The sequence below is a fragment of the Lissotriton vulgaris genome, chromosome 4_1, assembly GCF_964263255.1.
Source record: "Lissotriton vulgaris chromosome 4_1, aLisVul1.2, whole genome shotgun sequence".
Classification (NCBI taxonomy): Eukaryota; Metazoa; Chordata; class Amphibia; order Caudata; family Salamandridae; genus Lissotriton; species Lissotriton vulgaris.
In genome coordinates this window covers 1,061,609,162-1,061,630,796 of record NC_141691.1, presented here as the reverse complement: position 1 = coordinate 1,061,630,796, position 21,635 = coordinate 1,061,609,162, and the positions used below count along the sequence as shown (strand labels likewise).

General features: G+C 49.7%; 1 protein-coding gene across 4 annotated transcripts in view; it reads left to right on the top strand.

The window, feature by feature from the left end:
• Positions 1 to 21,635, top strand: part of ICE1 (interactor of little elongation complex ELL subunit 1) — an 868,698-nt gene that overhangs the window by 231,829 nt on the left and 615,234 nt on the right. The window lies entirely within an intron of this gene.

Below are 21,635 nucleotides of genomic sequence, written 5' to 3'. Positions count from 1 at the left end.
ATGCATAGGTCCAAGCGTGGGCCACTGATGAGGGCACCTTCTCCTACCATATCTGGACAATGCAGGATCTCACTCCAGGTCAACCCGTGAGGGCACCTTCTCCTACAATATCTTGACATGCAGGATCTCACTCCAGGTCAACCCGTGAGTATTGTGTACTCTCCACCTTCACCCCGACCCCAGCAGACCATCACAAAGGTTCACCTACCTACCCCAGACCGGCAAAAGACTGTTCTTGGGTAACCACTGCCTACGGGCCATGGTCGGTACCAACCGGCTGTATCGGACATCTCCGGCCTTTGTTCTGTCCCCAAAAAAACAGCACAGGCTACATGCTCCCAAACTAATTCCTCTTTGGTCGGAGTTGAGCCGACCTTATGCATCCAAACACTGCTCCATCTCAGTGCTGATAATTCCACTATCAGGCCTGAAACTCTAGGCACTGAAAATACCAGCACAGCATCAATTTCGATGTCTGAGCCGAAATCATTTACATTTGTCAAACAGGCACAAGATTCCGAACTTCTGGAACCAGTGCTTTAATGGCTGCAACAGAGGTTAGACTCTGAACAAAAGCATATTTTGATACACCTGGACACTGGCCGAATCATTACGGGACCTCCTCATTCCGGTGCACAGCCACCGGAGACAATTATCGATAGAAGAAGCATTGAAAGTCTCAATACCACCAAAGTAGAGAAAGAGGGCAGACAAAGTCTCAAGCTCTGTTCACATCAGCCCACCACCAACACCTGAGCACCACACGCAGTCACCACCACCTTCACTTTTTTAACCCTCACCGCACTCTCCAGAAAATTCCATTCAGTCCTTCATGGGGCGACGGAGAGAAGAGGGAGGTGAGTTTTGAATCCCACCGCATATTGACCCGTGGGACTCCCTACAATGCAGATACAGACCCATTTCTATATCCCACTAAACCCTTTCCACCAGATGTTACTACTATCTACCATGACCTGATAGGCAGGGCTGCTTAAAGAGTAAGTAACATAATCCTTATGACTGACATATGAAAAGCAGCTACATGGTTTACACTGCACACATTTATAAAACATTACTGTATAAATGTGCTAGCCCATCAGCATGCTAATGTGGGCCAAGCGGTTCTATGTAGACTATTTCAAACAACTGCAATCCCTACAGGTTAGCCACTGCTTATGGAGGAGGACTGCTTTACAGTCCATGTACAGCATACGCATCTACAGCACACATGCCTCGAACGGATTATGTTACTTATCCTGTAAGCATCTGTTCGTTGTGTGTAGGTCTGTAGAATCACGTGCTCTCTGTCCTCCCTGTAACTCTTTGTAGGTTGTAGTTTACAGACTTTAAGTTACTTTACTCGCTTGGACATCACATTACTGATACATACTACAAAACCATTCTCACCCACATGCCCCAAAACAATCTGGCAATGGAGTTGATGCCTAATACGCACTATCACCAAAAGGAGGAGTCTCATAACCTTGTGACTCGAAGAAACTTCTTCAAACAAAAACAACTTGTAATAATCTGATCCCAATACCAGATGCCATACTTTTGCACAGCAGGTGAATCTACAGCACTACATACTAAGAATAGATACTTACAAGGTATGTAACTTAATCCTTCAGACACCACAATGCGCTGTGCCATCGATGCGGCTGACACCATATTTAGAGGCATAAACTCTGGTGTCCTCCTGAATAATTATAATCCACATTTGTAAAGTGCGAACAATCACCCGTAAGGGTCTCTAGTCGCTGGGGGCCATGCTTATTCACCTGACCATTTGCTGATACCTCAGGTTCGTAATGAACGGACAGCACTTTTAATTCAAAGTGCTCCTCTTTGGGGTTTCAAGTGCACCTACGATTTTCACCAAATATCTTGCAGTAGTAGCTGGTCACCTGCGCAAACAAAACATACACGTTTCTGCCATATTTAGAAAATGGATTCATTAAAAGGCAACCTGTCAGAAGTGCTTCCAACACACTCGGGCCACCATAAACCTACTTCATCAACTGGGTTTTACTGTCTATGCAGTGGGAGCCATCCTTGACTCACAACGGGGAATAGCTTACCCCAATGCTGACCAGTTTCAATCCTTCAAGCCGTCATTCCCCAGTTCCAGCCTCATCAGCAGGTAACGGTGAGGACAGTTATGCGTCTCCTATGTATGACTGCTTAGTGCATAGTCCTAGTACCCCATGCCGGACTCAACATGCTTCCATTGCAAGAGTGTTTAGCGCACCAGTGGACTCAGCAGGTCAGTAGTAAGATCTAGAGTTGGTCTGCCATCAAGTTTGCCACTCTCTGCAATAATGGAACAGAAACAATCTCCTAAAAGAATGGCTTTTCCTACACCCAGTTCTGCAGATAGCCATAACAACGGACACCTCCCTCACATATCGGGAGCGCATTCACAAGATTTGACTGTACAAGGATGTGGGACACCCAGCCAATGACCTCTCTATATCAATCCACTGGAGATGCATGCATTTCTTCTAGTGCTGAAAGCCTGCCTTCTCCGACCCAATTGTCAAGGTTGTCCTAATAAAAACAGACAACATGACTGCCATGTATTGTCTGCAAAAGCAGTCTGGCACCAGGCCCTCTCAGCTCTCTCATCTAGCCCAGAACATCTGAAAGTGGCCTCTCTGATACAAAATTCACCTGTTAGCGGAGTATCTCCCAGAAGTGGACAACAACTTTTCAGATCTCCTCAAAATGAGGCGACGACAAGTCCACCTGCAAGTTCTCCTTCAATACTTCCTGCGTTATGCTCTCCACAGTCAGGAGATCACTGCCAAATATCAACATATGTCTCAATATCTTGTAAACCCAATCAATAAAAAAAAAGAACGACCCCCCTATCTCCCCCCACCTCCCACAGCCACCCAACAACCCCTCTACCCACCCCTTATCCCTCCCTAACCCAGTGCACATGATCACAGTAAGCCTCCAGTAACTGTATCATGCCAGGCACCATGCGCCTCCCTAGGCCTGAAGTCCATCGTCTAGATCCGGACCATCATCAGGTTCTGCTGGAGGCTCTAGAGTTAACCCCCTATAGTCGGCCCACCTTTTCCAAATTTTGTAATGTTTTCGGGGGCATACTCTGGCCTCAAACACTGGGCGCTCTAGCCCCATAAAATAGTCCAGTCCAGCCTTCCATGCGCTCAGTGGGGGGGGCTCGCTCATTCTTCCATGCTCGTGCCAAGTCCCGCTTGGCCACAACCAGACCCAGTAACAAAAGGTGACGTTTGTAGATATTCCCTCCCACGCCCTCCAGCACATGGAGAAGGCCCAAACGATGGGTGCGGGGGAGATCCCATCCCAGTACCTCCGACAGACAGCTCCATACACCATTCCAGAACCTAGTCAGGCCAGCACAAGACCATACAGTATGCAACAGAGTACCCATCTCAGCTCCACATCGCAAGCACTCCGGGGACACAATCAGGCCCGCCTTCCACAGCCGCTCCCGTGTATAGTAAGCCCTATGCAAATATTTAAATTGGATTAATCGGAGTCGTACCGCGATAGTGGTCCCACGCGGGGACTCCAAGGCCCCCCTCCAATCATCCTCATCCAGGGGTCCGACATCCTTTTCCCAGGTTTCCTTTAATGGAAGTAGGGAAGAGGAACAGTCAGTGACTAGTGTTTGGTAGATACGGGATACCTTCTTATCCCCGAGGTCTCCCATGAAAACTTTCGCTTCCACGGGGCTGAATTCCGGCAGCGACTCCAAACCAACTAGACTAGATGCGAGCGCGTGTTGAAACTGCAGGAACCTGAAAAATTGGGTCTTGGGCATATGGAATTTGTTCCTAAGCTCCTGGGATGACTTGAGAGTTACACCGGTCATAACGTTTCCGAGCGAAGAGATCCCGATAGAATCCCATCCGCCAAACCCTGCTAGCGAGGCCAGTGCGGGGAGCCGCCCGTTGTTCCACAACGGGGTGTCTGCCGTCAGTTTTCCCCACCAGCCCATGCGACGCAGTGCTTGTCGCCAAATCGCAAAGACCACTTGTGTGGCACATGGCAGCTGCCTCCGCAGTCTGGCCGAGTATAAGATTGTGTGCAGCGTATTGTCCCCCATCAGCGAGCGCTCTAGAGCGTATGCCAGGTCTCCCCCATCTCCGTACCACCATTCATTCAGTACTAACAAATGGGAGGCCTGATAATATGACAGTAAGTCTGACGTAGCAAGACCACCACAATATGTGGACAGGAAACATGTACGCAGCGCCACCCTGGCGGCACCCCCAGCCCACAAGAAGCGGCCTAGGACAGAATTGACCTGCCGGAACCACTGAGGTGCGATCTGGTGCGGATGGTTCTGCAGCTGATATAAAAGGCGTGGAAGTGCAACCATTTTAAAGATCACAGACCTACCATATATGGTAAGAGGCATCCAGGATCATGTTTTAATATCCGTCTGGACCTTCTCCCATACCGGTATCACGTTGCGCTCCCATGAGATCGCCCCGGACTCGGACAGGAACACACCAAGATACATCATGCCCCCGGCCGCCACCTGCAAGGCCGACGCCCAAGAGCCCGCACCTGCCCTGTCACCCAGCACCCATAGGGTGGACTTGTGCGGATTAAGACAGAGGCCCGATACCTCGCCAAATATGCACATGATTCCAATACTCGGGGCCCGATCTATTTAAATCCGTGAGGAAGAAGAGGACGTCGTCCGCATAGAGTGTGATCCTGTCAGTGAGTCCCCCATCCCACACAACGCCCCGTAGCTGTGCGTCGATGCGTACCCAAGAGGCCAGGGGCTCCATGGCCAGTGCAAATAAGTATGGGGACAGCTGGCACCCCTAACTGGTCCCCCGACCGATTGGAAACCTCTCTGAGACCGCTCCGGAGACACGCACGGACGCCGTAATGTCGGTATATAGCAGTTTGATATAAGAGATAAACACCGGGCCTAGATTAAGATGAGGCAGGAGCGCAAACGGGTAGGTCCAACTCACACAATCAAATGCCCTATCTATATCCGCCAACAGTAGGGCTGCCCGCTTCCCGGTGGCCCCCATTGCGTCCACAGCCGTCTGTGCCCGTCTAATATTGTGCCGCGTCGCCCTACGCGGCATTAAGCCAGCCTGATCCGGGTGGACCAGATCGGCTACGTAGGGGAGAAGACGGTTCGCCAACGCCTTAGCCAGCAGTTTAGCTTCGATATTAAGCAAAGATATAGGGCGATACGAGTCATGTCGGTCAGGGGGCCTACCCGGCTTCTGAAAAACCACCACCTCAGCATGGCGACAGTCAGCTGGCAGCCGACCCAGCTTCCGCGCTGCCTCCAGCGCAGTCCTGTAATGGGACCCCAATTGGAGTTGGAATTTTTTATAGAATTCACACGGGAAGCCGCTCGGCCCGGGTGCCTTCCCTGTGTTGAGCTGCCCCAGCGCGTCCCCCAGCTCCTCCTCCGCCGTAAGAGGGAGGTCTAATGCTGCACGTGTCTCATCGGAGACTGCCTTTGGGGGCAGGTCGGCAATTAATTTATCGACCGCATCGGCCGGAAGGCAATCCTGTGGCGCGTATTGCCCCGCATAATATCGGGCAAAACTAGCTGCCAGTTCAACCGGGTCTGTTATAGTGACACCGTCCCCATCCGTGAGTCCAGGCAGGGTAAGTGGCTGCAGGGCACGTTGACATAACCTATGGAGCATAGGACAGGACTTGTCTCCCCACTGATATACTCTACTCAGCGTGGCCAGCCACGCCTGTCTGGCCTCATCAATCAACACAGACGCATAGGACTGTTGCGCCTGCAGGAGCAGCCGCACCACCACATCATCTCCCTCTCTCTGACACCGCCGCTCCAGAACTTCCACACGGGCTGCTGCTGCAACTATGGCCTCCCGACGTTGGCAACGGGCTGCCGCGCACCACGCTATGTCGATTTCCCTCAAAGTGGGCTTCATGGCTTCCCAGACCACCGTCACATCTATGTCCGCTACAAGGTTTTCCTGCCAGTAGTGGGCAATCGCACCCCGCATGTGCTGTACATATTCAGCTTGCTGAAGGTGCCACAAAGACATCCTCCATTGGAACGGTTGTCTCTTCCTATGCAATTCAACCTCTACGGCCACCGGGGAATGGTCAGACAACCCCCTAGGCAAGATACCTGCCTCCCGCACTCTATTCAGTAACGCACATGGCACAAAAACATAGTCCAGTCGCGAGAAGGAACCATGCACAGCAGAAACATAGGTATACTCCTGGGCCTTAGCATGCATGTGTCGCCAAACATCCACCCAGCCTAACCCTTCCACCATCGCACTCAGCCGGGTAGGGGCAGCAGCAGTCAGCGTCTCGCGCGGTCTCCGACGGTCCATATGCACATCCATCACATCATTCCAATCTCCTCCCAGCACTGCTAGGGACTCCGGGATTTCCGCCCACACCGCAAACAACCTCTCAGCCAGGGACCACTGTAACGGGGGAGGGGCAGATATACTCCCAAACACAACGGATTCCGTACTCACCATTCCTTTTACAAAGATGTACCGGCCCTGCGGGTCAATCCACTGTCTCTCATGAATGTAAGCCAACCTGCGATGGACCAAGATGGCGACCCCCCTGGAGCCCCTGGAAAACCCAGCATGGAAAACCTGTTGGTAACCAAATCTCTGCAGGCTAAGCACTTTAGTCCCCATCATGTGCGTCTCTTGTAGCAGTAAGACATCTGCTGCTTCCCTCTTCCCCCACCGCAAGATCGCCCCCCCTCTTGATTTTATCTAGCATCCCTCTAACATTCCAACTCAGTATGCGCATGGACTCCCTGGGGAGCCCCGGAATTGATGCATCAGCCATGATCCAATGGGACACAACACAAAAGCACCCAGCACCAGACCCAGGCGCACAGCACAGTCAGTAGCAAGGCATTAGAAATCACGTGCACCCCCCACCAACCACCCCTGACCCCCCCCCTCTACAACCCCCCCAGAACATTCCCCTCCACTCCCTGTCCCCTTTCCCCTGCCACCCACCCCTATACCTCATAGAACTCTGAAGTATCTGTCGCGGTATGGGCAACCTCGGGCCCAAAACAGAGCGCCCAAGGCCAACCATACCAATGGATCCCAACTACCCACTCAACCAAAACACCCCCCCCCCGCCAACTTCCACTCGTGTAGGAGGCAAGTAGCCCCTGCATTAAAGCACCCCGAACCCCACCCCCCCACACAATCACAAGTATATAAAGCGAGCAGTGGCCATATACTCAGTTTTCAATTGTCAGCTCAGCAAGGCACAGCTATGCAACTCCTCCCAGCGGGAGCTGTGACATCCGCAGACAAACTCGCCCCCCTGAAGTCCCTCAATGATCCTTTCCGGAGTGGTCAGAGTCAGTAGGCGCGCCGTCCTGTTTTCCACTGCGAAAAGAGGAGCGCTTCCGCGATCTAGATCTCCTGTTCCTCTTGCCCCGGACACTCTGGTCACCCTGCTCCTGCGATGGGCCCCTCTACTGACCCCGGTCCAGGCCCGGCTGGGCATGCGGCCTAACCCTCACTGTCTCATCCGTCCATTTAAAGACCTCCTCCGGGGTATCAAAGAAGTGGGTCCGTGACTGGAATACTACCCGTAGGCGGGCCGGATAAAGTAGGGAGTATTGGATCTTCAGACCTCGTAATTTCGCCTTGGCAGCTATAAATGAGTGTCGTTGTTGTTGCACTATTCTGGTATAGTCCGGAAAGATCATGATCTTCTGACTCTCAAATAGAAGAAAGTCCTTTGCCCTTGCCTCTCGTAAAATAGTGTCTCTATCATGGAAATTCAGAATTTTAGCTATCACCGGCCTGGGCCGCTCCCCCACAGGTGGCTTCTGCGTCAGGGCTCTATGTGCGCGCTCTATCACGAAACAGAGCGATAGAACATCCGGAGGGAGCCTGCTCTCCAGCCACTGGGACAAGAAGCGTTCCATATTCCCTTTCTCACATCCTTCGGGAAAACCCACAAAGCGAAGGTTATTCCTGCGAGCCCGCCCTTCGGCATCCTCCACTCGGAGCGCAAGGCCTTTTTGGATGTTTTCCTTCGCCGCCATTTTCTGCTTTAGGGCCCCCACGTCGTCCTCCACAACCGATATTCTGGATTCTGCCTCTGTGATACGTGTCACCGCATTGCGCAGGTCCTGACGCAGCAGGGTCACATCTGCCCCAACCGCTCCTATTTTGGCGTCCAGCATGTCCCTGGATTGAGTAATCGCTCTCATGAGCGCTGCATTGTCCGGCCCCGTCCCCTTACCGTCTCCAGATGCTCCGGGCTCCCCACTCGGCCCGGTGAATTTATCAATGGGCCCCTGTTTGGCGGGCCCGCTGCCACCTCCGCCCCTGGCATGTCTGAGGCGCACCGGGAGGCTGTTGTCTTCAGATCGTTAGCAAGTTGCTGCAGCTTAGACACCCCGCACCACCGATAGTGACCAAGGTTACACCACGCGAAAGTCTCTCCTGCCCCCGGGTACACAACTCCCCCACACTGTTGTCTTCTTTTGCTGAGGGGCACCCCGGGTCCTTATACAGTTCCGCCCTCCAGTCTAAGGTGCACAGCGTGGTCTCGGTCGGAACCTGTCCCTTCGCTGTAAGACCCCTGGTCTGGACGCTGCTCCACAGGGGGGCCTCGTGGCTCCACTCCAGGCCACTCAGCGACCGGCTGCCGGCCCTGGACTGCAGGGGGCCCCTTCACCGCACAGTCCAATCGCACTGGGTAGCCCTCGGGCACTGCAGTTGCGGGCCTCGGTCCCCCTGCCCCTTCGTCCACACACACAGTCGGAGCCCCAGTAATTACTCACTTCCCTCTCGTCGTCACCACTGGCACCGTTGCAGGGCCTCCCAGGGCTCGGGTGCTACACCCGCCGGAACTTCAGGCCGGCCACCGGCCCGTGGTCCAAGGAAGCGCGGCAGCGCTATGCCTGGTTCATTGGGCAGGGTCGCGCCCCAGGGGTCACAGCACTGCTGGTCCCTCAACTTCGCCGCCCAGGCGGCCACAGGACGCCACCACTCGTAGCCGGGAGCCTCCAAACTCGAGGTCCCAGTCTCTCGGTCCCCGTGTAGGCCGCAGCGCTCTCCAGACGTCCCCGCTGCACGGCCCGTCACAGTCTCAGTAGGGGCCGCCGATCAGGGGCACTGGGCCAGGAGTAAATGTTGGCACGGCCGGCCCGCGCGAAGATCTCCCGTCCGGGAAGCGCCAAAATTGAGGCCCGGGCTCCAGGCCGCTTCTGCCGCTATCACCGCCTCGGAGGGCCCGGGAGCGCCACACTCTGCACCGGATGATACCCCCCGCTGTCCGTTACAATCGCCCCGGGTGTGAGCTGCAGATCGGGTCCGGGTGCCAGGATAAATCGACGGATGGATGTCGGGCTGGTGGGAGCTCTAAAAGGCTGCGTCCACCATCTTCGCCCGCGGAGCCACGCGTAAGTAATTACGTTTTAGTAGTTGGTACGATTTTTAAGGAATATTTGTAGTTTTCAAAAATAGACACTTAGAAGAAATTGCACAGAAAAACAGTCAATAGTTTCCTATGGAAGAAAATTCAGGTTACTGGTAAGTACAGGTATAATCACTTTTGTAATTCAGTACGAGCTGAAAGCTACAGTACTGGCTTCTCTACTGACCACAGGTGAGTAATTCGAAATTCGTTATTCGGCTGGTTCTGGGCATAGACTCAGGGGTCTCCCAGGGTCGGAAGGGGACAGTAGTCACATCCTCAGGGGCAGCCGGTGCAGAGAGAGTAGGCCCAATGCAATCCAATGAAGGGTAGGGGGCCTTCGGTTGGTGGCTGCAAGCAAACAGGCCACGCAGCTGTGGGAGCTGAGCTCCTGGTCACTTACTCAGGGCAAGTAGGAAAGTAGAGTAGGGTAGTAGTTGCACTTCCAGCGGCACTCGGGTGGATGGGTGCAGGGTGCTTTTGAGCCGTCGTGCGTGTCAAGGAGGGTTTTTGGGCACTGGACTTCGGGTCCCAGTCGCCGGGGGACGTCCTCATGGTCTTGGATGACTCGGACACGGGCTGGGTGGGTGCAGAGTGGGCTGGATTCACGATTCCTGGCTGGCACCAGGGGTGTTGCTGTTGGAGCAGAGCCTCTGCTCATGGGAGTCCCAGCCTTGTAGAGGGTCAAGGCAGGCAGGTCCTCCAGGTTTTCTAAGGTTGCTGTCCGCAAGAGTCGCCGGGATTTACTACATCTATTTTACCAATAATGACATAAATCCGCTAGATGCGTCTACTCAAAACATCATATGTTACCTGTTACATTTACATAGATGCAATCTAGCCTACAATTCCATACTTATACATTTAGCTGTGGTGGCAGCTTATCTTCAGAACAGGCAACACCATTCAAACCTTCAGAGTACCTGCTATTAAAGCTTTTATGGAGGGGCTCAAACGAGTGATTCCTCCAAGACACCCACCTTCACCTGTCTGGAACCTGAACGTGGTTCTAACCAGACTGATGGGACCACCTTTTGAACCCCTACACTCGTGTGAGATACAATTCCTAACGTGGATAGTGGCTTTCTTAGTGGCGATTACCTCACTTAGGAGAGTTTGTGAGCTGCAAGCCCTAACTATTCAGGAGCCATTCATACAAATCCATGCAAATAGGGTAGTGCTACGTACAAACCCTACATTTATGCCAAAAGTGGTTTCCCAGTTTCACATCAATCAGACTATTGAACTGCCAGTGTTCTTCCCAAATCCAGATTCAGTGGCAGAAAGAGCTCTACATACCCTGGACGTTAAAAGAGCTCTCCTGTACTATATAGACAGGACAAAACCTTTCAGAAAAACTAAACAACTGTTTGTTGCCTTTTCACCACAGCACAAAGGCAACCCCATTTCTAAATCAGGTATAGCCAGATGGATTGTTAAGTGCATCCGAATTTGTTATCAAAAAGCTAAACGCACATTAACCGTTCCCCCAAGAACGCATTCCACACGCAAGTTAGGGGCATCCATGGCTTTCCTGGGAAACATTCCTCTAGAGGACATATGTAGAGTAGCCACATGGACTACCATACATACATTTACCAAACACTACTGCGTAGATGTACACTCCAAACAGCAAGCTGCGGTAGGACAGGCTGTACTCAAAACTCTTTTTCAGGCTGCTGCAGCTGGCACGGGCAACCACCGCTAAGAGGGAGACTGCTATACATTCTATGCACAGATATGAATTCAGCAGCCCACATGCCTCGAACGGAATATGCTACTTACCAGTATGCATCTGTTCTTGGCATGTAGGGTTGCTGACATTCATATCGCCCTCCTTCCTCCCCGGTGCCTGTTGCAGCTGTAGCACTCAGAATTATTCTTAGCATGGACATCACTTACTGTATCATACTCCTTCCCTGCCATAATGGCGAAAAACAATCTGAGGATGGAGAGGATGCCCATGCGCACTGTAGTCCGAGGGAGGAGCCACCTATCTCGTGATACTTCGAAGACTCTTCCAGGACAACAATGTGCAATCATCTGGACCCAACACTAGGCGGCGATTTATGCACAGATATGAATGTCAGCATCCCTACATGCCAAGAACAGATGCATACTGGTAAGTAGCATATTCCTTACTTACCTGTAAACTGTGGTTCTCCAGTATTGGTGTCTTTTATAGATTCACATGCACCCGCCCACCTCCCCTCAGAGGCTCCCTCAGGCAATTATGTTGGTTTCACTCCTGTGCGAGAAAATCTGAGAGCCTGAGCCTCTGGGGAGAACATTCTGGTGGGTGCTGTCGCCTGATTGGCTGTAGCTTGGTCTATACAAAATGAGTAGGATAGTCATGAGTGTGGAAGTTTTTTACACTGTAGCTTGGGGCTACTTTACTTCCTGGTTTGTTATTACCAAGGTTTTGGTGTTTCTATAGGCATATTATTGCTTTTTTATGTACCGTGGGACTCCCACTCCGACGACGGGGAATGATTCAGGCATGTGAATCTATGAAAGACACCAATACTGGAGAACCACAGATTACAGGTAAGTAACTGTTGTTCATCCTGAATACTTTTTAACCCCATCATTAATTATGGAGATTTGCAGAAAGGCTCTTAACACATTAGCTGCTTTGGAACGTCCAGCTCCAGTGCTGAACGTTCCATTGCGCAGGTGCAGCTGGAACGTCCAACTGCCGACGGCAGCACTCCCGAGGTAGTGGTGCCGTCGGCCGCTGGTATAGGCGCAGCACTTAAGAGGTTAAGAAAGAGGGCATCCAGCTCCTACAAGCTAAAAGATTTAACCGAGAATCTGTAGCAAAAATAACTGAGACCACACCCATTGCTACGTACTTCTATTGGGATGGAGCCCTATTTATCATGTGTTCCAGGAAGTTTTGATAGATTCCTTCTTACAAGGTTAAGATTGGGTAATATACACAGATTGTTGACATTCCCCAATATGAATGATTGGTCCCGCATTTTAATTCCGTGCCCTTGCAATAATATTTCTGATCAAACCACCATGCATCTAGTCCTATTTTGTAAATTTTATTCAGAGTAAAGGAAAGTTTGGATTTTACCCTTTTTAAGGCAACTTGGGCTTAGACAGTGTCGACAAGCCATGGTGTTATTCCAACTAATAGCGAATAAGCACATAGCATGGAGGGTAGCCCAGTTCTTAAAAGCTGCACTTTATTTAAGGAAAAGTATTTTATTGGAATACATCAGAATGTACAAAGTTTTGCTTTCTATTACATTTTAAATCAATTGTACTATTTATATTGTGTAAATAATGTTGTGTGTTTAATTTTATGTGCTTTTATGACTGTTTTATATAGCAGCTGAATAAAGCTTTCCTTTACTTGACAGTACCCTGCGTACCTGTGGTACCATTTACCTGGGGCTGACGTGTCCAGAAATGCAAATTGGGATAAGGCTTCCATGCAGTTTTAGGGAAGGAACATAGGTCCTGGGTCACTGATTAGCAGGATCCCAGGACACACTCAGTGAAAGAACATCAGCAATTCAGCAAAAAGTGGGGGCATACCATGCAAGAAGGAGGGCACTTTCTCACAGTTTCCACTTAAGGATCTTCAATAGGGAAACTCGTGGAGTGCCATTGGGCCTACCCGCGCCGGGCTGTCGATGGAACGGACTTCATTCAAGCTCTGTCCCGGTTGTCGTGCCAAGTTTCCGTGCATCAACCTGCACGAAGTGGGCAATCTCTGTTTGTCCCAGGAACATTACGAGAGAGACTGCAACACGTGCTGATCGTTTCGATCAAAGAAGACCCTTCGTGAACGTCGCGCTCAACGTCACAAGATGCATAACCAAGGTGACTCCGTACCGTACATCTTTGGCGAAGATTCTGACTGAGAAGAAATACACCTTCAAGGAGCCGAGGAAGAGGAACATGTCTCCGTGTCCGAGGCCACTCCAACATTAAAGAAGATGAGCAAGTTACACCCTGCCAGCTCACTGTGAGTACAGAAACCCCCCCTTGCCCCAACAACCAAAAACAACAAAGGCTCCGGTCCTTGCTCTGACTGCGGGCCAAGGTCGGGACCGAGAAAAGGTTTCAAGCACCCCGCCTATGGCCCGGCGCCGAAACACAAAGAAAAGCCTTCCGGCTTTAGCTCGAGCCAGCCACATGCATGCGCCGAGCCGAAATCCTCTGCTCCAAAATCCAAGCACGTCCTGGTCCATGTTCCTTCTTTATCGAAGCCGGAAGCTTCGGTACCGAGGAGTTCGGAGCCAAAATTTTTGATGCAGAAAAATGCAAGTTAAGACAAAAAGACTAAGACAAAAGAGCCTCGGTTCGATGTTACACCTTCGGATCCGAAACTAAAAGAACTGGTTATTTACCCAGATACTGGACATATTCATGCTAAATTGCCTAAAAAAAGGGTACTGGCCCAGCAGCAGGAGCATCACAGGCCCCTGAAGAAAAGGAATGTGGGTACAAACCCTTCACCAGCTTAAGTGCCACCTCCTTCCCCTTCTAATCCTCAGTTACTCATCACACCCACTAATTCACCTCCACCACTATCACCTAACCCACAGGATGAAGGGGATGGGGATTCAGATCAGGATAGGCCACAAGATGTTGACCCATGGGAGGATTATGATACTGATCCGCACACAGATACTGACCCTAACTTATACACGTCCAGGCCATCAGAAACTGACAACAATATAGTCTACATTGAGCTTCTTAATAGGGTTGCTCATTACCTTAGGATGGAGCTACATAAGGAGGCTTCAGAGGAGAACTTCTTGTCTGAGACTCTAAGCGGCACTCGTAAAACTACACATACACTACCAATGCTTAAGGGGATGAAGAAGCACGCAGATGAGGTTTTTAAAGATCCTGTAAGGGCAAGAATCATCACGCCCAGGGTCGAGGAATATAAGCCAGCACCTACTGACCCAGCATACATAACGGGTCTGCTGCCCCTAGACTCTCTTGTGGTGTCGAATGCTCTCAAGAGAGCTAGCTCACAGCCCCCTGGTGAGGCCCCTCCTCTTGATAAGGAGTCCAAGTTAATTAATGCCTCTGGCAAAAGGGTAGCCTCACAAGCAGCTAATCACTGGCACTTTGCTAATGCTCAGGCTTTGCTAGCCAGATACGATATGACTCATGACGATGAGCTAGAAAAACGTAATCCATTTCTGCCTGATGAGCACAAATCTAAGGCAAATGATCTTATGCAGGAGGTCGGACATATCACCTATACCTCCATCAAGTACACATTAGATGCAGCAGACACAGCAGCGCCCACAGTAAACACCTTCGTACTGCCACGTAGACATGCATGTTTGAGAATTTCAGGCTTCAAATCTGAAGTCTATGCCTCCATTCTCAATCAACCTTTCGATAAGGAATTCCAGGTTCGTCCAGCAGTGGACACCTTATTGGAAAAAATGAAGAAGAACACTGAGGTCGCAAAGTCCATGGGGGCTTTACAGTTAACTGCGTGTAGGGGTTTCTTTTTGCGCCCCTTTTACAGGGGTGGCTCCAAAAATATTACCACAGAAAATCCCTCCTCCTCTTACAAGGGCAACAACCAATCACCCTCATCAAGAGGCTATTTTAGAGGAGATGTTAGAGGAAATAATGGTAAGGGAAGAGGCCGAGGCAACACCACACGTTCCCCCGCAAATAACAAACAGTGACTTCCTTCCGCTACCCCTGATCTTTCCACTCCTGTAGGGGGACTTCTCTCTCAATTTCTCCCTGTCTGGAACATCATCACCTCAGACAAATGGGTTTTAGAAATGATCCAATATGGTTACTGCCTGGAACTTACAGACACTCCTCCAAACATTCTTCCAAGATAAAACACAAAGTCACAGGAACATCTTACCGTTCTAAAAAACAGAAGTTCTTTCTCTGTTGGAGAGAGGAGCAATAGAATCAGTACCATTAAAACATCAAGGGGCTGGGGTATACTCCCTGTACTTCTTAATTCCCAAAAAGGATGGCTCTCTCATGCCTATACTAGACCTCCGAGAACTATATCCAAACATTCAGTTGAACCACTTTCACATGGTCACTCTCGCTCCTTCAACACGGTGACTTTCTGTCCACCCTGGACTTAAAGGACGCTTATTTTCATATCCCAATACATCCTGCTCACAGCAAATACCTCAAGTTTCTGGTAGCAGGCCACCAGTTCAGGGTTCTCCCATTCAGAGTAACTACCGCACCCAGAGTTTTCTCCAAGTGCTTGGCAATAGTCACAGCTTATCTTCGAAGACAACACATTCACGTCATCCCATATCTGGACGACTGGCTCATAAAAGCCAGCTCATAAAAAATCTGTCTCCGTCACACTCACAAAACAGTGCAGTTGCTCCACAATCTTGGATTCACAGTAAATCTGTCCAAGTTCCATCTACAGCCATCCAACACACAGACATATCTGGGAGCCACAATAGATGCACAAAAAGCTTTGGCTTACCCCAATCCAACTAGAATCCACAACATGCAGGCTCTACTCTGCCAGATTCAGCCTCAACTCTCATTGCCATCTCGAGTGTTCATGCAGTTACTAGGGATGATGGCATCGTGCATACTAATAGTTCCTTACGCAAGACTTCACATGCGTCCCCTTCAGGAGTGCTTAGCACGTCAGTGAAACCATGCTCAGGGTCTGTTAACAGATCTAGTGTTGATGGATGGCCGCACCCATCGCTCTCTGCAGTTGTGGAATACACAAAACCTTTCTAAAGGGAGGCCCTTCATAGACCTGGTTCCACTGATAGTGCTCACTGGTTGGGGAACTAATCTCCAGACACGTACAATTCAGGGCATGTGGAGCCGGCAGCAAAAGCAGCTTCACATAAGTCATCTAGAGCTGCTAACGACTTCTCTAGCGCTCAAAGCGATCATCTAGTAGGCAAAGCTGCCCTGATCATACAGACAACATGACAAAAATGTACTAGATACAAAAACAGGGGTGGACTCACTCTTTCCAATTCTGTCACAACTAGCACAGACCATCTGGAGATGGGCCACAAAATGTTTCGCCTTGTGGAACACCTTCCGGGAGTAAACAATCAGATTGTAGATCATGGGCCCGGAGGCTAGACGTCCTACCACAATAGCATGTTATGCAGCAAAGTGGCAGCGGTTTGTAATATACTGCAACAACAATCAGATAGATCCACTGGATTCTTCAGTTTAAAACATCATTTGCTATTTACATCTGCAGTGTTCCAATTTAGCGTACTCTTCCATACGCTTACACCTTGCTGCAAGAGTTGCATATCTACAGAACAGACAGCATCTGTCTCTTTTTAGAATGCATGTCATTAGGGCTTTTATGGAAGAACTTAAAAGAATCATTCCTCCAAGAATTCCAACTGCTCCTGTGTGGAATCTCAACATTGTCCTCACCAGGCTAATGGGGCCACCCTTTGAGCCATTGCATAAATGTGAAATACAATTACTTACTTGGAAGGTAGCTTTCCTCATAGCTATTACATCTCTGAGGAGAGTGGGTGAGCTTCAGGCGCTAACCATAGAAGAACCATTCTTACAAATACACCAAAACAAGGTGGTTCTTCGAACCAACTCTAAATTCCTACCAAAGGTCATTTCTGCCTTTCAAATCAACCAATATACTGAGTTGCCTGTGTTCTTCCCTCAAACAGATTATGTGGCAGAACGTGCGTTACACACTTTAGATGTGAAAAGAGCATTTCTTTACTAAATAGAAAGGACGAAACCTTTCTGCAAAACAAAACAACTGTGTTGCTTTTGCTCCACCACAAAAAGGCAATCCTATATCGGAATCAGGCATTGCAAGGTGGATAGTCAAGTGTATCCAAATATGCTATGCAAAAGCAAAAAGAACACTTACAATTCCCCCTAGAGTGCACTCCACACGCAAACTAGGGGCTTCTATGGCTTTCTTGGGAATTATACCCATAGATCAGATCAGCAAAGGTGCAACATGATCTACACCTCACACATTAACAAAGCATAATTTTTTTAAATAACTTTATTGAATTTTACATATAATACAAAACAATAGACTATATCCTGTAGTATAGCAGTGACAATTGTATGTATGGAATATATAGCATATGTTACATCACCAGGAGATATCAGGCATAGTTGGTTACTTGGCATTAGAACGTAAGAACGTATTCCCCCACCCCCCATTGTAACTGCCCGGAGCAAACTCTCCGTCAAGCGTTGAGATCATAAAAGTAAGTGAAGAAAGAACCCCCACCTATACAATTTGGTACAGAACATATATTGCTTAACTTGAAGCGTTTGCAGTTGCGGTTACACTCCCCCTTGTCTCAGCGTAGGTTTTTTTACCAAGCCCAAAGGTTTTTAGGTGGACTCCATGGCGGTAGCAGGTCAACGAAGTTTTCAGTTTGTGTACTGCAGTACAGCATATCACTCGACCACTGCGATATCGTTGGGGTCGGGTCCCGGAGCCAGCACATTGCCACACTGCGTTTAGCTAACGAAAGGCCCATATCTACTAAACTGTGAGCTCCCTTAGGTAATGATTTGGAGAATCCCAATAGCGCCAGCTCTGGTTCTGGGGTAAGGGGGACCGCCACAATTTGACTCATTTCTTCGAATATTAGGTTCCAAAATTTAGCAATCCTCGGACATAGCCATGCTAAGTGAATGAAGTCAGCCCACTGTTCACTACACCTATCACATTCAGCCCCATCTCTCAGTCCATATCTACAGAGTCTTTCCGGGGTGTAGTAAACTCTATTCAGGTACTTAAAGTGTATGAGTCTGTGTCTACCATTTAACAATATGTGCTTCGTGCTCACACAAAAGTAGGCCCACATTACTTCATCAATCACCCTGCCCAGATCTCTCTGCCACTGTTTTCGTGCCTTAGTGTAATCATTCTCCCTGTTCTCCATGGTTAGCTTATATATCCGCGAAACCATCCGATGTGGAGACGCTGCCTTAATAATATAGGATAATGCTGGCAAATCAGGAGGTCTCCCCAAGTCACCACCCAGGATGTGCAGCATTGCCTGACGTGTTCTGTGATACTGAAATTAAGAGAGATAAGTAGCATCTGTATCTTCCGGAACCAACTCATCCCATCTCTACGCTACAGCCCCCTCAAATAAATCCCCGGCTGACCGAACTCCTATAGCACTAAGCACCCTTGTAACCCCTTTTTCCCTGTAGGGGGCAGTGTAAGAAAGTGGCTCTGTATATACTGGACCAAAGTAAGGTACAGTGTGCACAGAGTCCACAGTCCCCAGAGGTTTGGCAGAGGCCAACGTTAGATATAACCTTACTCTCTAAAGTGGTAGCTTGGTCGAGCAGTAAGGCAGTATCAGAGGACAGTGTAAAGCATTTGTTGTACACAAAGGGCTCGACAAATCCGAAAAATGGTACTAGTCCTGCAGGTCTAGCACCATGGAAAATCCCCTCGACCTGACTGCAACCCACTTGACCTCCGTCTCTGAAAACGGAGCAAAAGTGACAAGATAACAAGATTTTAAGGCATCTTTATTGCTCATTCCTTTTAGGAGCAATAAAAGTGCCTTTAAATCATGTTATCTTGTCGCTTTTGCTCTGTTTTCAAAGACAGAGGACAAAAGTTAGTTTGACTTCCTACTCGCCAGAAAGGGCGAGTAGGACCTAAAAATAGCTCGTCCTGATCCATTCTCCCTCGCAAATGCGAGCGGGCGAGTGGATTTGTCGAGCCCTGCCGTGAGTCAGCAAAAGGTTTCACAAACTCAAGAACTGAACTATAGGCCAATTGTTTTTGTATCAAAAGATATAGTTGTTTTATTTTAGAACCAACAAGGTATCAAAATATACTTTTCTCAATATGAGTGACTTTAGGTAATTACTTTTCAAATAGGCAATAGGCTGTTTAAGTACAATAGCTACAGTGGTTGCAATAGGCAACACAATTTCAAACACAACATTGAGCTCAATGGGTTTTCTAAGTAAATGCAATGGATTACTTTATTGATTACTTTTCTAACCACAGGACTGGATCCTAGATTCAGTCCCGGGACATTTCCTATAAACAGTAGGGTAAAAGCGTTTTGGTTACAGTAGTGATTTTAAAGGAATATTACTGTATTTTCAAAGTTGACACTTGAAAACTTTTTAGTGAAAACCAAGCAATGTTATCCTATGGTGGGAAATTCAAGTTACTAGTAAGTACAGTTATAATTACTTTTTCGGGTCAGTGCTGGGCTGAAAGATTCAGCACTGGGTTCTATCCTGATCACAGGTGAGTAAATCGGAATTCGTTATTCGGCTGATTTTAGATGAATATTTTAAAGTTTCAAAACTCCACACTTAGAAGAATTTCCAAGTGAAACCAGTCAATGTTAGCCTATGGAAGGAAAATGAGTTATCTGCATTTAGGTAGGAACTTGACTGGCAGAGTTAAGGTTCTGGGCATAGACTCTGGGGTCTCCCAGGGTCGCGAAGGTACAGTTATTGCACCCTCAGAGGCACAGGGGCAGCCAGGTGCAGAGGTAGTAGGCCCAATGTTATCCTATGGAGGATAGGGGGCCTTCGGTTGGTGGCTGCAAGCAAGCAGGCCTCGCGGCTGTGGGAGCTGAGCTCCTGGTCACTTACACAGGGCAAGTGGGGAAGTAAAGTAGAGTAGTTGCTGCACTTCCAGCGGCACTCGGGCGGCTGCGTGCAAGGTGCTTTTGAGCTGTCGGGCGCTCAATGTTAATCAATGGTAGAGTTAAAAAGTGAACAAAGGCTGCATACTCTGGGACGGAGATTCTTCAGGTGCGACCACCACTTCGAGAGGTAAGTTGGGATCTTGGAGAAGAGGTATGTACCCCAGAGGAAGGCACAGGGAGCTGCAGAGCGCCGGGTGCAGGGGTGTCTTTTGGTGTTGGGAAATCTTACCCTCAGCTGATCGTGGTTGGAGGGGTCCCTGGTTCTGAGGCTGCAGGCATCGTCTGGTTCGTTGAGGAGGGTCTTTGGGCACTGGACTCCGGGTCACAGTCGCCGGGGGACGTTCTTGTGGTCTTTGTTCACTCAGGCACAGGACAGGCTCGGCGGGTGCAGAGTGGGCTGGATTCACGATTCCTGGCTGGCACCAGGGGTGTTGCTGTTTGAGCAGAACCACTGCTCGTGGGAGTCCCAGTCTTTATAGAGGTTCAAGGCAGGCAGGTCCTCAGGGGTTTTCGAGGTTGCTGTCCGCAGGAGACGTTGGGGTTTAGCAGGAGCAGGTTCAAGGATCAACAGGCCTTATAGGGTTCTGGGGCCAAGTCAGTTGGTGTCGTCCTCTTGTTAGAAGCTGCACTGCAGGTCTTCTTGTTTCTTGTTCTTGTTGTTGCAATCGGGATCTGAGTAAGGAAGGTTCAGGGTGCCCCTAAATACTAAATCTAGGGGCATTGCAGGTAGGGCAAGGGCAGGGACCAATGGGTCCCTGTCCTGGGGTGAGTACACCCCTAGCCTGCTCCTCTCCTGTGGGAGGGGGGCAGGAGCCTATCTCTGATTGGGCAGGGCTCCCCATCCTCAAGATGGCTGGAGCCCGGAGTTGTGCTTCACCTCGCCTCTCCCACCTGAGGGGTGGAGTTGGCATAGGCTGGCACACCCCCTTTCTTCACTTAGGGTTTGCCGCCATTCTTCCCGCCAGAGTGGGGGTCAGAACCGGTGGGGGCCAGTTGCTGAGTACAGAAAATGGCCTGGAGAAGCTCACAAAGGCGGCATGCCTTTGAAGCTTCCCCTGCCCATCCTGGGGGAGGAGGCTTGTTACCTTGCCCTAGGATGTGCATTGTTTCAGGCCCCCGAGAGCGGCTGGCTCTCGACCCAGGGGTCCAGAAACATGTCTGGTGGTGGCAGCCTCGATAGCCACGCAGTCAGGACACTGGCAGTTGGTTAGGTTTCAGGGGGCATATCTAAGATGCCCTCTGTCGTGCATTTTACATTAAATCCCACCCTGGCATCAGTGCGGGTTTAATGTGCTGAGAAGTTTGGTATCAAACTTCTCAGTCTTCAGTGAAGCCATCATGGTGCTTTGGAGTTCGTAATGACATCCTCCCAGCACCCTATACTCTTAATGGCAGCACTGCACTTACAGTGCCCAGGAATGGCCCTGGGTACTGTAGGGGCACAGAGCTCATGCACCTGTGCCCACACCACTGGTATAGTGCACCCAGCTAGAGGGGTGACTGAAGTATGCCAGGGCAGTGTGTTTG